Source organism: Pinus tabuliformis, chromosome X, assembly GCF_031772625.1.
Source record: "Pinus tabuliformis cultivar Carrire ecotype Pingquan chromosome X, CPIR1, whole genome shotgun sequence".
Classification (NCBI taxonomy): domain Eukaryota; kingdom Viridiplantae; phylum Streptophyta; class Pinopsida; order Pinales; family Pinaceae; genus Pinus; species Pinus tabuliformis.
The window spans coordinates 352,371,712-352,389,089 of NC_142308.1; positions in this window are offsets into that span (position 1 = coordinate 352,371,712).

Consider the following 17,378-nt stretch of genomic DNA (forward strand, 5'->3'; position numbering starts at 1 on the left):
GAGTGTATAAGAGGAATCCCCTACACTAATAACCTCAAAACCAGAGTTATCAGAGAGATATTTAATAAAGGATTCTCTTGAAGCTAGAATGTGATATAATCTAAGGTGATGGCCATTCACGATCAAAGGAGTGTGTGCCTCATCATTTTTTATAAGTCTAACAGTCCAATTATCAAACACTGTGTCAACTTCATATGGTCCCATCCACCTGGAGCAGAGTTTTCCCTTAAAATCCTTGAACCGAGAATCATAGAGTAATGCCCAATCTCCTCTTTGAAACACCTTTTTCTTAATGAATTTTTCGTGCCATTTAGTTTTCTGCTGCTGGATTGCAACAATATTTTGGACAACTACGAAACAAATTTCATCCAACTCATTCAACTGTTCCAGTCAGTGTTTTTGGGCTTCTGAAAAATCTAAACCTACTTCAAGGGCTATCCTAAGTGTCTTAATTTCGAATTTCACTAGAAACAAAGGGGATTTCCCATAGACAAGCTCATATAGTGAAAACCATGATGTGTTCTGCCATGTTTTTATATACACCCACAGTGCATCAGGAATCTTTTCGGCCCAATTCCTGAAATGGTTCGCTACAGTATTTGTAAGAATATTCTCTAGTACCTTGTTTGTGCTTTCGACTTGACCATTCACCTAAGGGTGATATGGAGATGTTACCCTATGCTTGATTCCATACTTTTTCATAAGTCCTGCTATCAGATGTGATGTAAACTGTGCCCCTCCATCTGAAACTATCTCTCTAGGAGCTTTGTACCATGCAAGAATTTCTTCAAATAAAAAGTCTGAGACAACCTGTTCTATTGCTTTCACAACAACCTTGGCCTCTACCCACTTTGTCATGTAATCCATGCAAACCAAAATGTGAAATTTATGTTGTGAAGGCAGATTAAATGGCCCAATGAAATTGATAGCCCATTTTTCAAAGGGCTCAAGATCTAGTTGGGGTTGTAATGGAATTTCATCTGCCCAACCAGGCTGACCCATCTGCTGGAAACTATCACACCCTCTAACATATTTCCTTGCATCACAAAAAGTGGAAGCCAATAGTATCCCATTTGTAACACCTTATGACCTATCCGCTTATCCGAAAAAATGTCCCCCACAGGGGCCATCATGGGTATCTTTTAGGACATCATAGATGTCATCTCCACTTATGCAGTGATGGATTTATTGATTAGATCCTGTGTAAAAGAGATATCCCTCTATCAATGAATAACGAACGCTATGATGGATAATACTTCGTTGTTCTCTGTAAGGAAATTGTTGAGGCACCTTTCCTACAGTAATATAGTTAGCAATATCTGCATACCACAGAGTGTGAGTAGAAATTAGAAATATGTTCATCTGGAAAACTATCCTCTACAGGTGTACCTTCATCACTAGTATCCATCCTAGACAGGAAATCTACAACTACATTATCTTTCCCTAGTTTATCTACAATGGTAATATCAAATTCTTGAATTAACAGTAACCATCTTGTAACGCTACCAGGGGTTATTGGTTTGTTCGTGATCCAAATGGATCCTAGAACACTCTCTAAGTTTTCATGAACTCTTTGAAAATGATGCCAAAGATTCAAAGTCTTATAAAGATCAAGCTATCGGAGAGAATCCTAAGAAAGTTGGAATGACGATCAGCATGGATCAACGAGGGCCGTCGATCTAGTGCGCAAAGCGGCGGACCATGGTAACGCGTGCTGACACCAACCAACAAATGCAGGGACAAATTTAAGCAGTGGAGGTAGTTTCTGATATGCGATTAATCACATATCACAGGGTAAATCTCTCAGTGAAGAGAAGCCCCGAGCACCTGGACCCGAAATAATTATAAAACATGGAAAATATTGTTTCAGTTCCGTCGAAGCGGGATTCCACAAAACTGGCAAGATATCAGATGGGCTTCGAACGGTAAGCGGTTTCAACCGAGTTCCGCTCGATGCCATACAACGATTGCCACGCGTCTCAACGAAGAGAGAGAGAACCGCTCACATCGGACGGGTAAACATCATGCTGCTCAACCGCCTGATATGAACGACAACCGTAGGATCTTGGGCCTCCAGATCAACGACGGAGTTGCATTCCGATGGATGATCGGATTTGACAAGATTATAAAGCAAGATCACATAGGATTTGAAGTCCGGTATGGATGATGCGTTGGCAGAAGGTCGTGTTTCACAGGAATTCTTGGAGCTAATGGAAAAACGTCCATTTCAAACATGTCCAAGAGAACTGACACTCATCCATTATGAAATAGGTGGACACCTCCTTGTGAGGTGTTATACAATGACTGATTACACAGGACAAAGGGATTCAAACAGACAGAGGCAGGGGAACCAGAAAGTCAGGAAGCGGAAACGAACAGTCAGGAAGTAGATTGGCTTTAAAACCACAAACTGACAGAGAGAGAAGTAGAGGGTTATAAGCAGTAGGAAGTAAGCCGAAATCAGAGAAGAGCAAGTTAGGAGCTGACCTGAAGAAGCAAAGGTAGCACCAAGCCAGAGTTAAGACAGAGACAGAGAGAGTCAGAGAGTCTGTGTACTCCAGAGAAGGCTTGAGAGGTTCAAGCGCACTACTCTGTAATGCCTATCATGTATGAGTCTCGTATTGGGCTCATACTACCATGACCAATAGAGGTCAAGAGTCAATAAGGAGAGTCTGTGTACTCCAGAGACTTGGGGGATCCAAGTACAGTCTTACTGATTTTTACCTATTGAGTGAGACTCAAATTGAGCTCACTGTTGTAAAAACTCTGCTACGAAGACATAATAGAGAGGCCACCATTGAAGGCTGGACTAGGAGACGTAGCCCAAGTGTATTGGGTGAACTCCTTATTAAACTTGTTGTGTTTATATGTGTTGTCTATTATGTTTTCCTTAACTGCTTCATTGCCTGTGTATTTCGCAATCTTATCGATCCATTGCATAAAATAACATAGGCACATCCATGCACATGAGTCATTAATACCTTATTAATTGTCTTAGATCAATTTCAGGTCAATTCATTAGATACCCGATAGTTGTATGATCGATGTGCCTAAATGTAGGATACCCGGTGATATAATGCCGAAATTTATTAATAGCATAAATGAAGGCCAATAACTCCTTTTCAGTTACCGTATAGTTTAATTCAGCAGGGGTCAAACTCTCGTTGACATAGTAAATTGAGTACATTTTCTTGTCCTCCTTTTGCCCCAAAACCACCCCTATTGTTGATTGAGAAGCATCAGTAGAGATGTGAAACAGGAGTTTCCAGTTAGGACCGTGTAATATCGGAGCCTTGCAGACTAGTTCTTTGATTTCTACAAAAGTTGTTTCACATTCATTTGTCCACACAAATTATGCATCCTTAGGTAGCAATTGAAAAATTGGGAATGCCATTTTAGAAAAGATTCTATGAAATGCCTATAATAGGCAGCATAACCAATAATGTTGTGTACATGTGGTGGTGTCTTAGGTGTAGGAAATTTTAATATTACCTCTACCTTTGCAGGATCAACCCGAATTCTTGTAGCTAAAAGCAAGTGTCCCAACACTATTCCTTCTTTCATCATCATATGACATTTGACTGTACTAAGAGAAACATGTGTTTTCTTGCATCTTTCAAGTACTTTCTCTAATTTTTTCAAAGCTTCTATAGAGTAATCCCCATATGGGGTGAATTCGTCCATTTAAATCTCAACACTATCATTAACCGAATCAGAAAAAAATCATAATATTGCCCTTTGAAAGGTAGCAGGTGCGTTACAGAGGCCAAATGGAAGGACTCAATAGGAAAAGCTTCCCAAGGGCATGTGAAGGTAGTTGTTTCCTGATCCTTAGGAGCTATTTGTATCTGGTTGTATATGCTAAATCCATCCAGAAAGGATAAAAACTCCTTCCTAGCTAATGTATCAAGGACTTGGTCAATAAAGGGTAAGGGAAAATGGTCTTTCTGAGTTTCTTTGTTTAGTTCCCTGTAATCAACGCAAATTTGCCACTTTCCATTCTTCTTAGGAACAATGACCAGCAGGGAAACCCATTGATTGTCTGATATCAGATAAATAAAACCCACATCTAATAGCTTCTGCAATTCATCTTTGACAATGTTTTTTAAGGCATGATTCATTCTTCTTTGTGGCTGCCTAATAGGTCGACATTACTCTTTAATGTATATATGATGAGTACATAAATAAGAAGGGATTCCTTTCATATCAGTATACTCCCAAGAAAGATATTCTTTATGCTCTCGAAGGACTTTCAACAGTTGTTCGGATTGGGAGTGTGAAAGGTCACGATTAATATTCAATGTTTTCCCTAGTTCAACTTCTACAGGAATAATATTACGAGGTACAATTTCAGGAATGTTTTCTACTTTTTTTCTAGTTCAATATCTTCCTGAACATTGCAACTCATGGTAGTTTCTAATAACTGACGGGTTGAATCAGAAATGGAGTTGGGATTGTTGAGAAAGGTGCTAATGGCATTGTCTTCCATTTCATCCTTAAAACAGAGAGCCTTGTTGATGGTAAGGATGGGTCTAACTTCTTCATTCTCATATTCGGGCTCTTTGGTAGGTAGAGACTTTTGTATCAAGGTAAATCCAGGTTTATTTGATGAACTTGGTTCTGTAGGGGGGTAAAGGACAAGGTTCTTTGTAACTTCCCCATTGGATATTACTATGTTTGCAAACTGACACCCAATGTAACCATCTGCAGTTGCGAGCCAAGGTCTTCCTAAAATCAAAGGATTCCCACCGGCTAGGGATTGGGTATGTAAAACCAAAAGATCAACGGGGTGCTGCCATGAGTCTATCGAAATAATGATATCTTCCAGCTTCCCTACCAGTCTAATAGTAGACCGATCTGCCAATTCTAGGGCGGTGAGAGTTGGTTTAAGGTTCTGCAGACCTAAAGTAATCATGGTTGTAGAGGTTATAACATTAATCGTTGCCCCCAAATCTACCAGTACATTTGGGATATCCACCCCATTAATCTGCACTATCAGAATCAGATTCCCAAGATCCCTGTATTTGACAGGTATGGATTTCCCCAACATTATATCTGATAATTTACTCATAACATGAATAGAAAGTGGGTCCTTTGGTTTTCTGCCAGGTTTCTTAGAACAATATTCTTTAATTGTCTTGGCATAAATCGGTATGTCCTTCATAGCCTGAAGTAACAGAATTTTAATGAATAAATTCTGCAATTCCCCTAAAAAGTCAAATTCAGGATGAGGACTTTGTTTTCTCAAAGATAATCTTTCTGGATAAGGTGGACCAGTCTGACATCCTCTAGTAACAATAGTTTTTGAAGGGGTTTGTTGCTTTATAGGAATCTGTGTTGGCTCATCCCCTATCATTCTTTGTTCTGGTTCTGAGACTTCATCATCAGTATGCTCAACAATTATAGGTGAAGTCTGAGTATTGACCACCTGACCAGATTGAAGATTTAATTCATTACATTCCATAGTGGAAATACTATATGTAGGGAGGTTGAGTGTCTCAACCTGTTGAGCCCCTATGTTATTTGGATTTGGATTGGGTTGGACAAGAAGTTGAGGATGAACAGGAGGATTACTAGTGGGCTTATTAGCAGGTAGTTGCAGCGGTTTTTGTGGCATAGATTTTGAGAATTGTATTGAAGGAGAAGGAGAAGGTCCATGCTAGTTTTGAGACCATGAAGAATTTGGACCAGATTGAGGGTACCAGGGTTGCCAGGGCATTGGCTATTGGTAAGACCGTGACCAAGAAGGTGAAAATGGTACAAAATTCTGACCAAAATTCATATTATTAAAATACTAAGACGGGTCTTGAGTCATACCTTGGTTCATGTTCGACGACCATGGTTGCCATGGTTTCCTTGATCCCAGAAAATAAAGTTTATGTTATTCTTAATTCGTCCCTTGAAATACTGCCTTCAATCCAGGAAGAGACAAGAAAGTTCTAGTGGAATGACTCTCTTCGCATATCACACAAGTCTCCATAGAATTTAATGGACATTCCTTCAACATATGTTTCTTCCTACATTGAGGGTAGAAAATAGACATAGCCTTCTCTATTTCCATTTGATTTTGCCTCACCTACAACACGTCTAGCTGCAATGATAATGTGCTCAGAATATCGGTTCTCAGGTTGTCCCACGGATTCCCTATTTCAGCCTTTGTAACTCCACCACTGGATGTTTTAAGAGTTCAGATTCCCTGCCTCTGTCTCGAATCCATTCATGAACACTTGATGCATAGTTCATAGATGGTATCAAATTCTTCCTTTGATATATCTCCTTTCCCTAATACATTCAATAGCTCTAGAGATTCCTCCCTTAGTGATTTGGTAAAAATGGTCTTCAAGATATTATTATCGAGGTCACTATGGCCTGATATCTCCAAACTATGTTGAAAACATTCCACAAAATCATTCATGTTCTCATCCTCTTTCTGCATAATCTTAAAAATTTCTTCCTTTACATCCCAGGATTTGCATTAGTCCTGATATTTCTTGAGGAAAATCATCTTCATATCATCCCATGTAGCAATAGATTTTCCTCCTAAACCCATAAACCACCTCAAAGTTGTGCCCTTCAAAGTAGCGGGGAAAATCTTCAATTTATGAGTATCAAAAATGTAATCATACCCCCGACAAACAATGATGAATTCAAAAAGGAATGTGTCCAGATCCTTAGAAGTAATACCATGAAAATTTGGTAGTGTTTTCAAGGCTTCATAGGTGCATCACCTCTGATATCTCCAATTGGAAATTCAATTGAAGAAGTTGTAGGAGCCATGAATATCTGCCAATACCCACTTGGAATTTCAATAGGTTCTGGCTCTGGCTATTCTATAGCGGGTGATGGAGGTTGTTTAAAAACACTTCCTTGATCAAATGGTGCCAAGAATTCCCTCAAATATTATTCCTCCGGACTTGCAATATGCAGTTCCTCAGATCCTCTACTTGCTACTTCTTCTTCCCCGAATTGCACTTCTGTTATTGGAGGAGGTTCTGGTTGTGAAACTGATTGTCCTCCAGATCTCGTATGAGATCTTACCCTAGCAGTAGCTCGTGACGATGCTCCAGACTCAACCCTTGAGATGATCTCTTGGATGTAAGTTTTTAGCCCAAATCAACCCCTTTTCTTTTCGGGGGGTCTCCCTCTGCCACTTTTATTGGTGTCTCTATTCATATAATCAGGAAATAAAAGGAAAACATTCAAACAAATTAAAAGCTCAAGACCTAGAGCAGGATAAGAACTTCCCTCCCTAGGACGAGAGAGTGGCCCCTAAAGAAAACAAGAGAAATAAAATAAACAAATCACAAAAATCAAACTCAAGACCTGAAACAAGGTGAAAAATAAAACTTCCCTTCCCAAGGCGAGAGAGAAATACTTATGAAAGCAGAACGAAACAATTTAAAGGCTCCAGACCCAGAGAAAGGTGATAAAAAATTCCTTCCCTGGGACAAGAGAATAATCCTATAAAATAAGCAAGAAACGCAAGAAACAAAACAACCAAACAATCTAATACTCAAGACCTGGAGCAAGGTGTAAGCTTCCTTCCCCAGGACGAGAGATCAGTCATATGGTCAACACTAGTTGTACTTTCGTGTCTTTGATATCCTCCCCGACAACAACGTCAAAATGTTGATGTCCAAGTATGAATCATGAAATTCACCCAATCCACATTTTATTGTCAACCCAGGGTTCTACCAGTTGTTTCAAGGCTATCGTGCACTGTATATGCATGCTACAGTTTCCCTACCCACCATTCAACATTAATTATAAATTCATCAATGTGTAACAATAAGCAATATTGTAACAACAAATAAGAGTAACAACAAGTAATAACTATAACAACGATAAGAGTAATAGCAATTATGACTGACAACAACACACTAATAAACATTCACAACAATAATAAACTCATAGAAATAAACCTAACACACATCTAATCCAACAAAACCTGGTTAGGGGAGTGGGCCCAACTCCCTGATCAGGGCTGTGGTGAGATCAATGAATCATGATATGCTCATAAGATCAATCTGTCATTAATTAAAGAAATATTACAAGTATGTTGTTACAAACTCAAAGTTAGAGTATTTCTCGTGTAACCTTAATGAATCTTAACAACGATAGCTTTCACAGACTAGAAATCTACTTTATACAATTTGCCAATAATAAAAATCCTAGAATTACAGAATTGTATGCCTTTAATTACATGGTGGTTTTCAGAACGAAACAAAATGTAAAAGATAGCAGTGTGTCAATTGAAAGATTGATTCACCATTGTAGCCAATATCCAAGGATAATGCTAACGGCTTTGAAGATATCATCCAATGAATCACGGTCCTGGCCATTCTCCCTTCAAATATGCAGAAATAACTTAATTAGCAAGTCACTCAGGTAATAATCCCCTATGACTATGCTTCATTGACCAATAATCCATAAAGACATGACAAGAGGTAAACCTGTGTGTTTTAAATTATTGATTAACCACTATTGGCGTGAAATGGATAAAAAGAACATGGTAAAAGGGTGAGTATAAGTATGCAAATATAGCCATCAACACTATGAATAATAGGGGATTTTACCACCCACGACCTACAAATGATCTCGAGTGGCGAACATATAGGAGACAAGCTTGATTGTCAATGATGGTAGTGCAATAGTTTTTCTATTTTTCTTACCTAGGCTACAAGTGGAATTGAGGGATGGCCAATCATACCTTAACCATTTTGAAAAATGGGAGGTATGGATTGGGAACGTCATCAAAGTCCTCACATCCTCGATGATGTTCCCATTATTTTTGGAATGTTCCCAACGAGTTCCTAGGTCTTTAGATTGTTGGAGGGGATAAGGGGCTTTCCAAGGGGAAGGATTGTCATGTAACATAGATGAATTACCATGTTCATGCAAGTAAGATAACTCATGAGGGATGAACATGTCTTCCAAGGGATTAAAATCATATTGGGAAATAATATTATTATCAATTTACCTATCAACATATGCATATACATGTAGATCTTTGACACTGAGCTAAGACTGAGTGACAATTTATATGTTCAAGTTAGCTATGAAATGATTTTATCCCTTAGGTGAGTAGTCTATGGGTATTTTATTTTTTTATTTTAAATTTTTTTAACAAGCCATTTTGATTAATATATGCAAACAAAACCTTACCCCAATTACATGAAACATCATGTTTACACATACAAAATAACCATGAGAGATGGACATGCTTATTGATGGATTTGATCCTCGGTGGGGAATAATACCATTATTTTACGAACTAACACACACAAGCATTTTGTAAGCATTGTCAACATATCTACATAGAAAAAAATCTTTGTCGCCTTGGATTTCAAGAATATTGAAAGAAACAAAAATTTATATGTTCAAGTTAGCCGTCAAATGCTTTTACCCTTTTGGTGAGTAAACTACTTTCATTTTTTTGATAAATAATTTTTAACATGGTATATTACAACAAAATAACAAGTGTAATATGCGGCATTGTTACTTAATACCTACCTCTTATGCAAAAAGTAGCTTTTGACTATTTTTGAATCAAATCTCAAATATAGGTTATTTGTTATCAATTGATGATGATTTTGGCCCAAGAAACATGTTTGAAGCTAATTTGAATTTATTTAATTAAATTTCTTAAACAATTGTCTTGATTCCATTGCAATTGTTTGAATCATTTTATGTATTTTTTTTTACTATAAGATTTTACAAAATCCCAAAGAGAAACTCAACAAAATCTAGACTTTTGAAATTATACATAGTTGAATAATAAGAGTAAGAATTAATAGGAAAGGTGACTAGAAGCAATTGCTTAACAAATAAAGAGTAGCCCTTTTCATTGGCCTTCAAAGGATAATACTGAAAATAACAAAGACAATAAGGGTGAGGGTGACTACCAACTAGTTGAGGAACCTCTTTGATAAGGGCAATGGAGACCATGTGGAGACAAAATTATTTTCGCTTCCATTATCCTTCATTAGTAGTGTCTCCTTTCACTTATAGTTATGAGTAAGGAAGGTAACATGGCCTAAAAGAGGAGAAAGATGAATCACTAAGATGATGTTATGATTAGGGTACTGTGATAAGAAACATGAACCTTGGTTGATTTTCCATGTAAACAAAATAAGACCAAGGTCATGGGACACATATTCCAAGCTGAATGGTGGGTAAACATTATAGTGGGCATCACTTGTGATTAATTAATGGCTATGGAAATTGGAAAAGAAATTGGCAAAGGAAAAGAGACAATAATTGGCATTTAACTATTAAAATAAAGGGAAATAGGAGAAAAGGAAAGTGAAGAGACACAAATTTGCATGCAATGGAAATTAGAGGAAAAATGAAGAAAAAGGAGACATCAATGATAAAAATGCACCTAAGAATCAGTTGATAGTTTTTTTTCATCTTATGATCATGATTAGCAAGAAGAGAGAACAAGCACTTGGAAAAGCTAGCAAGGAAAACAAGGGTGCGCAAGAAAAAGCTTGTATAGGGGCAAGTAAAGAGATAAATTAGTTGTGGATTGCAAGTAACAATGTGCATGTGAGATTTAGCATGTCTATTTTTGGATGCTTAGTATATTCATGTGGTTCCTCATTTATGTGTTTTCATTAGCATGAATATTTTGCTAGTTTCACAGTGGTTTCAACCTTTCCTTGCGATTTCCTAGATATCCATGGTGTTGTGGGTTTCCCACTTGTTTTTTTATTGGTTCTCAGGTTCCATATGGTTGTGGGTTGGAATAAATGATCTAGAGCCCTGGAGCAACTTGGGTTGAGTTACTAGTTCTTGGAGCCTGCAAGTTGGGACAAACACTCTGGAGCCCTGTGGGTTGAGTTGCTAGTCCCTAGAGCTACGGGTCGAAACAAATTATCTAGAGCCCTGAATTAGTTGTGGATTGAGTTACTAGTTTCTGGAGTCATGGACAGCTTGGGTAAAGACTGATGCCCATGGAATCCTTGGTGCAAGATGGTTGAGCTAAGTGTTCCATGAATCTGCAGCAAACAAAAAGGGTTGGAGAATTGGGGGAGGAACTTTAGCGGCTCAACTAACAGGAGAGGATGTTACAACATGGATCAACCATAAGGGAGATGTGCCATAAGGCTACTTGACTAATAGGAGAGGAAATATTCTCACAAATTGATATGGGAATCCTATCTAGTTACCCATGGAGTGATTAACGATTTACTCTCCCTAGATAGAGTTATGTTTTGCCTAGTATTATGAGTAACATATATGCCTTATTTGATGGACTAGCCCTAATCTAGATGAGACGACAAGACAGAGTTGGGTTTCAAAGGGACATGAGTGACTATGCCAGCATTTGAAAAAATGGCAGGTTATATGTATGTATAATTTTGTACCTAGCAGAGCAGTGCGCTAAAATTGTTGCACTAGCTTCACTAGTTTTCAGAGCAGCAATTGTAGCAGTCGTGGATTAAATGAATGTATTTCTCTTTCGTAGCCTTATAGGTCTCAATTGTATCGAAGTTATGGGTATATATACATGTCTTTCTTTGTCAGTTGTTTTGCTTCATGAGCTTTAGTTCTTCAAGAGAGGATAACTAGATATCATAAATTCATTGTCTTTATTGTATGGGATACAAATACATCCACTCATTGGTTGATGTTAGTGATTTTTGGACTATTTAAGTGAGATCATTGTGGTTGAGGCTTGAGGTGGTTTGGCCTTTGCAATCCCTGGTTGGTTGTGTTTTAGTTTAACCCTTATGATCCCACATTCATGCTTGGAATATCGTGTGGGGGTGATTGGATGAAAGAGATATTTGGTTCAACCCAATCTATGGTTGGGTGGTACGTGGAAGTCCTTGACTTGGTTGGAATTTTCATATGTTAATATGAGCCATTCTACTATTATGATCTATGAGCACTTGCACTGGTTATCATGTTAACATTATGAATGATTTCTTATGGTCTTTATTCTGGTTATATAATGTTCTCTAGCTATGGCTCTTGTTCATGATTTGTTAAGTTACTAGATGGTTAATGAATACATGGACTGACAAGTGTCGTTGCAACTAGTTAGAGAGGGATTGGAGCCTTCTTGGGGATTCTCAGATGAATTTAAAGAGTTTATGATCAAATATGAATTCATGACATGTAGCTGTCATGTTTACCATATGTTTGACAAATTTTTTGATGTGTACTAGTCAATATCTTGTTCAAGATGTAATGTTTGGCATTGTTGTCATCTTAATGATGATTCTAAAAAGTTACAGGAAGTTATGGGCAGTGGTCTGGAGGCTTTCCTGAAAAAGTGGCATGGATTTCTCAACCACATGCTTTGAACTGAGGATTTTGGGTCATAATTGCTGGTAGACAGGCTTGTGCATGCGACTATAGCCTTCCAACAGCATGAATAGAGTGTCAAGGGTGCGGTTGGGGGGTAAAATTTGTGAAAAATAGTACTAACACAGGGATTGATCATCAGGGGTGGATTGCAAGCTCTAGAGTGGTTTGTAGTCCCTATGGGTTGTCATTTTGTTGTCAATTTATTGACCCCACTTCAATTCCTAGAGCTTGGAGGCCAGGTCATGTCATAGTGGCACTCATCTCATGTTTACCCTGATGAGCCTATAAAAGTGGGTAAATGTGGGGGGAGGAATTTTTAGGGTGGTATAAAAGTGAGGTTGCAACACTGACCTTGGGATAAAATCATATCATCATACGAGTTTATACGTTTAGCATGCACGTATGATGGTTAATGGTTGTTATATGCATCATGGCTATATGCTTGCATGTCATTTTATTACTATTGTGGTTACATACATGATATATGCTAGTTGACCAATGTGGTTATATGCATGTGCATCGATTAGTCATAAATGATATTTAACTTGTTTTTATATGCATTGCAGTCACATACATGATGATTATTGTCATTGAGGTTAAGATCTTGATATTATTATGTATCGTGCTAATCTAGACTAAGTTGTGCAGATGTGAAAGCATCCCCTGAGATACATTAAGGTATGATTTTCATTATGTCTTCTATTTGGTTTATATAACAAGATATGATTACAGGAAAAAGAAGATGAGAGATGAACAACAGAATGGTGGGCTATATTTCATATGAATCTCCATACAAGCCTAAATAGAAAATGGTAGGATGGGAGAGATCAGTTGGGAAACAGGGAGAAGAACATTATCCTGGTTGGAAGATACACTGAGAAGTTTGAAGGAATAAATCAGAAGTTGTAAGGAAAATAATAGCAAGTTGGTTGAAGAACAAGAAAGGATTTCCAGAGCTCAGGAAAATAAAGCAGAGGTTAACGCAGTCATCCTTCAAAGCCTTACAAATTTGTAAAAGTAGGGACAACTAAGGATTAGCCATGGATAGGAGGAAAGGAAAAATGGGGCATATGGTAACAGGTCTCGATCATGATACAGGTTGGACAAAGATGATACAGTCAGAGGTGGTAAATCTTTGGATACACCTGACAGGTGTGCTAACACTTATGGGTTTTATTTTAGCTCTAGTTCCAAGAGACATCATCACCATTGCCAACATCCTTATAAGAGAAGTGATAGACAATACTTTCCATATGAGTTCAAGAAATCCAAACCTCCTATTTTTGATGGGGATGTGAATAACTTAGAAGATGTGAAGTATATCAGAGGCATTAGAGAAGAGGAGATGATTTGGGATGAGTTTGAAAGACTCTTCAAGAAGAAGTACATGTCTGAAATATACTATGATGAAAGGCAAAGGAATTATATGATCTCAAGATGCAAGTGTCAAGGAAAATGTTGTGTCTTATAAGGAATTTAATGCAGCTAAGAGAGGACCTGGGTCTTAGCCTGTGGAGCAACAGAATAAATGCAATGGCAGAGAACCATTACGGTGTTGAACCTGTGGTAGAGATCATCGTAGGAAGGATTTCCCTTTGTATCAGAGTGTTGCAACAGGATTGTGACAGGCCTTAGAGCTACAATGCTCAGGAGGCAAGGAAAGTTGGGATGTAGCTCAAAGAATTCCCCGAATCTATGCAGCAGTGGATAATAGGAATGTAGATCATTAAGTATCCATAAGTGAGGTGGAAATGGAACCAAGGGGAGAGTTCTAGGAATATCCTCAATGAATCTCACAGCAGAAGGAGCTCATGCTCTGGGATTGAGTAATAGAGCAAGCAAATTATGTGGAAGCACTTTGGGGTTAAAGAAGCTACATGGAAGATGATAGATCAGATGCAAGCATGATAGTTGGTGTCTAGTTTTAGTTGAATCCATCAAGGGAATTGGAATCCCTTGGGAGATGATTTATGCATGTGTTCAATTGCAGGGTAGCATGCTCAGTACAACAATATAAGGTAATCAGTATATTTTGATATTTATTTATGCATTGATATTTGTGTGTTTATGGAAGAATGATGTAGGGAATTACATGGCAAAGAAACTACCATGAAATGTTGAAGAAGGCTTGGGTTAAGCTTTCCCTTGAAAGCACTGGGAACCATGGAGGTTGAGTCATGGTGTTTGTTGATAGTATTTTTCTTTCAGTGTTTTTTGATTTGTTTGCACTGGATTTTTGGTTTTTATTGAGTATGTTGCATGGCCATACCACTTTATTTGTGGTGTTGTATTGTTGTTGGTTTTCCTTGTTTTCTTTATCTTCCCTGTTGTTATTTCCTTTTATGTTTTGAGGGTCTTCGGGAATTGGTTAGGGAAAGAGGAAAGCTAATGGAGCTCGGGGAGAGTTTAATGAAACCCAATAGGTAATGTAAAGACCTAGATGAAGCCCAATGCATGAATAAAGGGCAGTTCAAGGAAAGAATTGATAATCGGTTAGGTTGGTTAGGTCCATTGGGACAAATGGACAGTGGCAGGACAATCATGAGAAACGTAATCAGGAAAAGTAAAGTAAATATATTTGAGGTATCTAATGCCTTGGCTAAATTGAGAATTGTTGTTCTCCATGTTGTGCATGTGTTGCACAGATAAAGGAAGTTCTCTTAACCTTGACCTTATGAACATTGGTAATTATGTTGTGATCATGATTATATATATATATATATATATATATATATATATATATGTAGTCTGACAGGGTCATTAGGGATCATTCTTATGGAAGAGTGATTGCTTTATGTAGGTGAATGACATGAAAATATTCTTGGTTTATGAGGAATCAAGTGGGCGAGTAGCCCTGGATGATACATGAGGTTAGTATCATGTGGATATGATTTTGATATTATGTGCTTATAATTATGCCTATGTTTATGTTATGGAAGGCAATGTTGAAGGATACATCAGCGGAATAAAAGAAATGTGATGTGCGGCATGATGGATAAGCATAGATAGTGTACAGAGCCACAAACCTATGTCTTGGGTTGTGGAGGCACACGGTAAGGCATGGGAAAGACACTAGAGTCAAGGTTGATTGGTGGAGATGGTGTGGTCTCCAAATTTGTAGTATTATTATTGTGTACATGGTGTATTGTGTCATGTGTATTGTGTAGTCATTGTACTATGACATGTGTATTCATTGTGTTGTACAACGTGTTAAAAATAGCAACAAGAAATTCCAATTTAATTTGTCCTTGAATTAAATTGTAATTCTATTCTCATAGCAACTTGTAATAGTTAATTAAGTTAAATTGACTTAATTGAATTAGGAAATTCGAGTTGGAAGTCTATCTAGAGTCGTGTAGAGTGATCCTAAATTTTAGGGGCTCAAGTTGAGTTCCTTGGAGTTTTAATTAGATAACTCAGTCTAACTGAGTTATGGTCAATTAAACTAGTTCTAACCGTTGGAGGAACTAGTAGAGGTCTAGTAGTGGAGTAGTGCACCAGTGCATCACCAGTACAATACCAGTTAATTGAAGATTTGCTCATAAATAATTCATGCATGTTAGTTCAGATGAAGACCCAATTGAGATTAGAGTTCAGGGACAATGTACTATCGGTTGTATAATTTTATGAGTTGTACAAATGGTGCATGAAATAAGTTGAGGGCTTATGTTTGGATTGTGCAATTATGGAGAGTGGATTTCCCAATTAACTATGGGTTGATTCCTCTAGGAATTGCGCAAGGAAGTAGGGGCTTGGAACACACAAAAATTGGCTAAGTGTTGGCTTGAGTTGGCTTGTGAGGCAGAGAGTTAGATTGTACTAGTGCAGGAATTGTTCAAGACAAACAAGCATTGCATTTTATTATCTGATCTTCTATTTAATGCAATATAGATAGTCAGGATTTTTAGTAGTTGCTTTCCCCAGAGAAATATTGTGTTATGTGCGATTGATATTCTTCCTCTTTCTGCTTATTCTTTTCATCGATCAATTTTGGTTTTCGCAGAAGAGTGGAGTAGATTCTTGTCTTGTGTTTTAGCATATCACATAAGTTGTTGAATCTACAGTAAAAATATACATGGTATCAGAGCTTAAGACAATGTAGAAGAGGAGATTTCGAGTTTGGTGTGCAAGTGAAAAACGAATTTTCAAGTTCATACTTCAGAGCATCAATATGTCTTTCTACGGGTTGCGACTTGAACATGCCTTGGAGGACAACTCGAATTACATAGCTTGGAAGAACAATATGGATGTAGTGCTGGAAGACAATGGCCTCAAGGAATTCATAGATCATGACATTCCTAAGCCTCCAGCATCAGATGCTCAAGATCTGGTTGAATGGAGAAAGTGCGTGGAAAAAGAGAGAAGGATTATCCTGGAGGGAGTTCGAGACCACATTGTCTTGAGTCTTCATGGAAAGGATACTCCATACTCAATTTGGAAGGCATTGATGAGCTTATTTCAGAATAGCACTAGCCATAGAAAATTGGCACTGAAGAACAAACTCAGAAAGATCAAAATGGAGAAGGGCGACTCTATTCCGAAGTACTTGACCAAGTTCACCCATTGTCAGGATGAGCTTGGAAGTGTCGGGATCACTGTTTCCAAGGATGATATGGTGAGCCTAGCTCTTATAGGACTTCCCAAGAGTTGGTACAATTATTAGACTCTGTCAATGGGAGGAAGAATCTACCATATTGGGAACATTTCTGGTTGTATTTGGTACAAGAAGAGATTAAGAAGAATACCAGAGATGGATCCTCATCAAAGAATGATGATGAGGAAAATTGTGCCTTAGCGAGTAAGGAAAAGAAAGGGAGGAGGAATTCATCCCATTCCGAATCAGATTCTTGTCATGGAGGCAAGAAGAAGGACATGTCAAAAGTCAAGTTCTTTCATTGTCATGAGCTGTGACATTTTTCCACAAATTGTTCGCTTAAGAAGGCCGGTAAGAAGCCCTTAGGAGGAGTGGTAGGAGGTGAGGCTCTTGCCTCACAATTCGAACTAGAATTTACCCTCATCGCATGTATGGTGTCATCGATAATGACTAGTGTATGGTA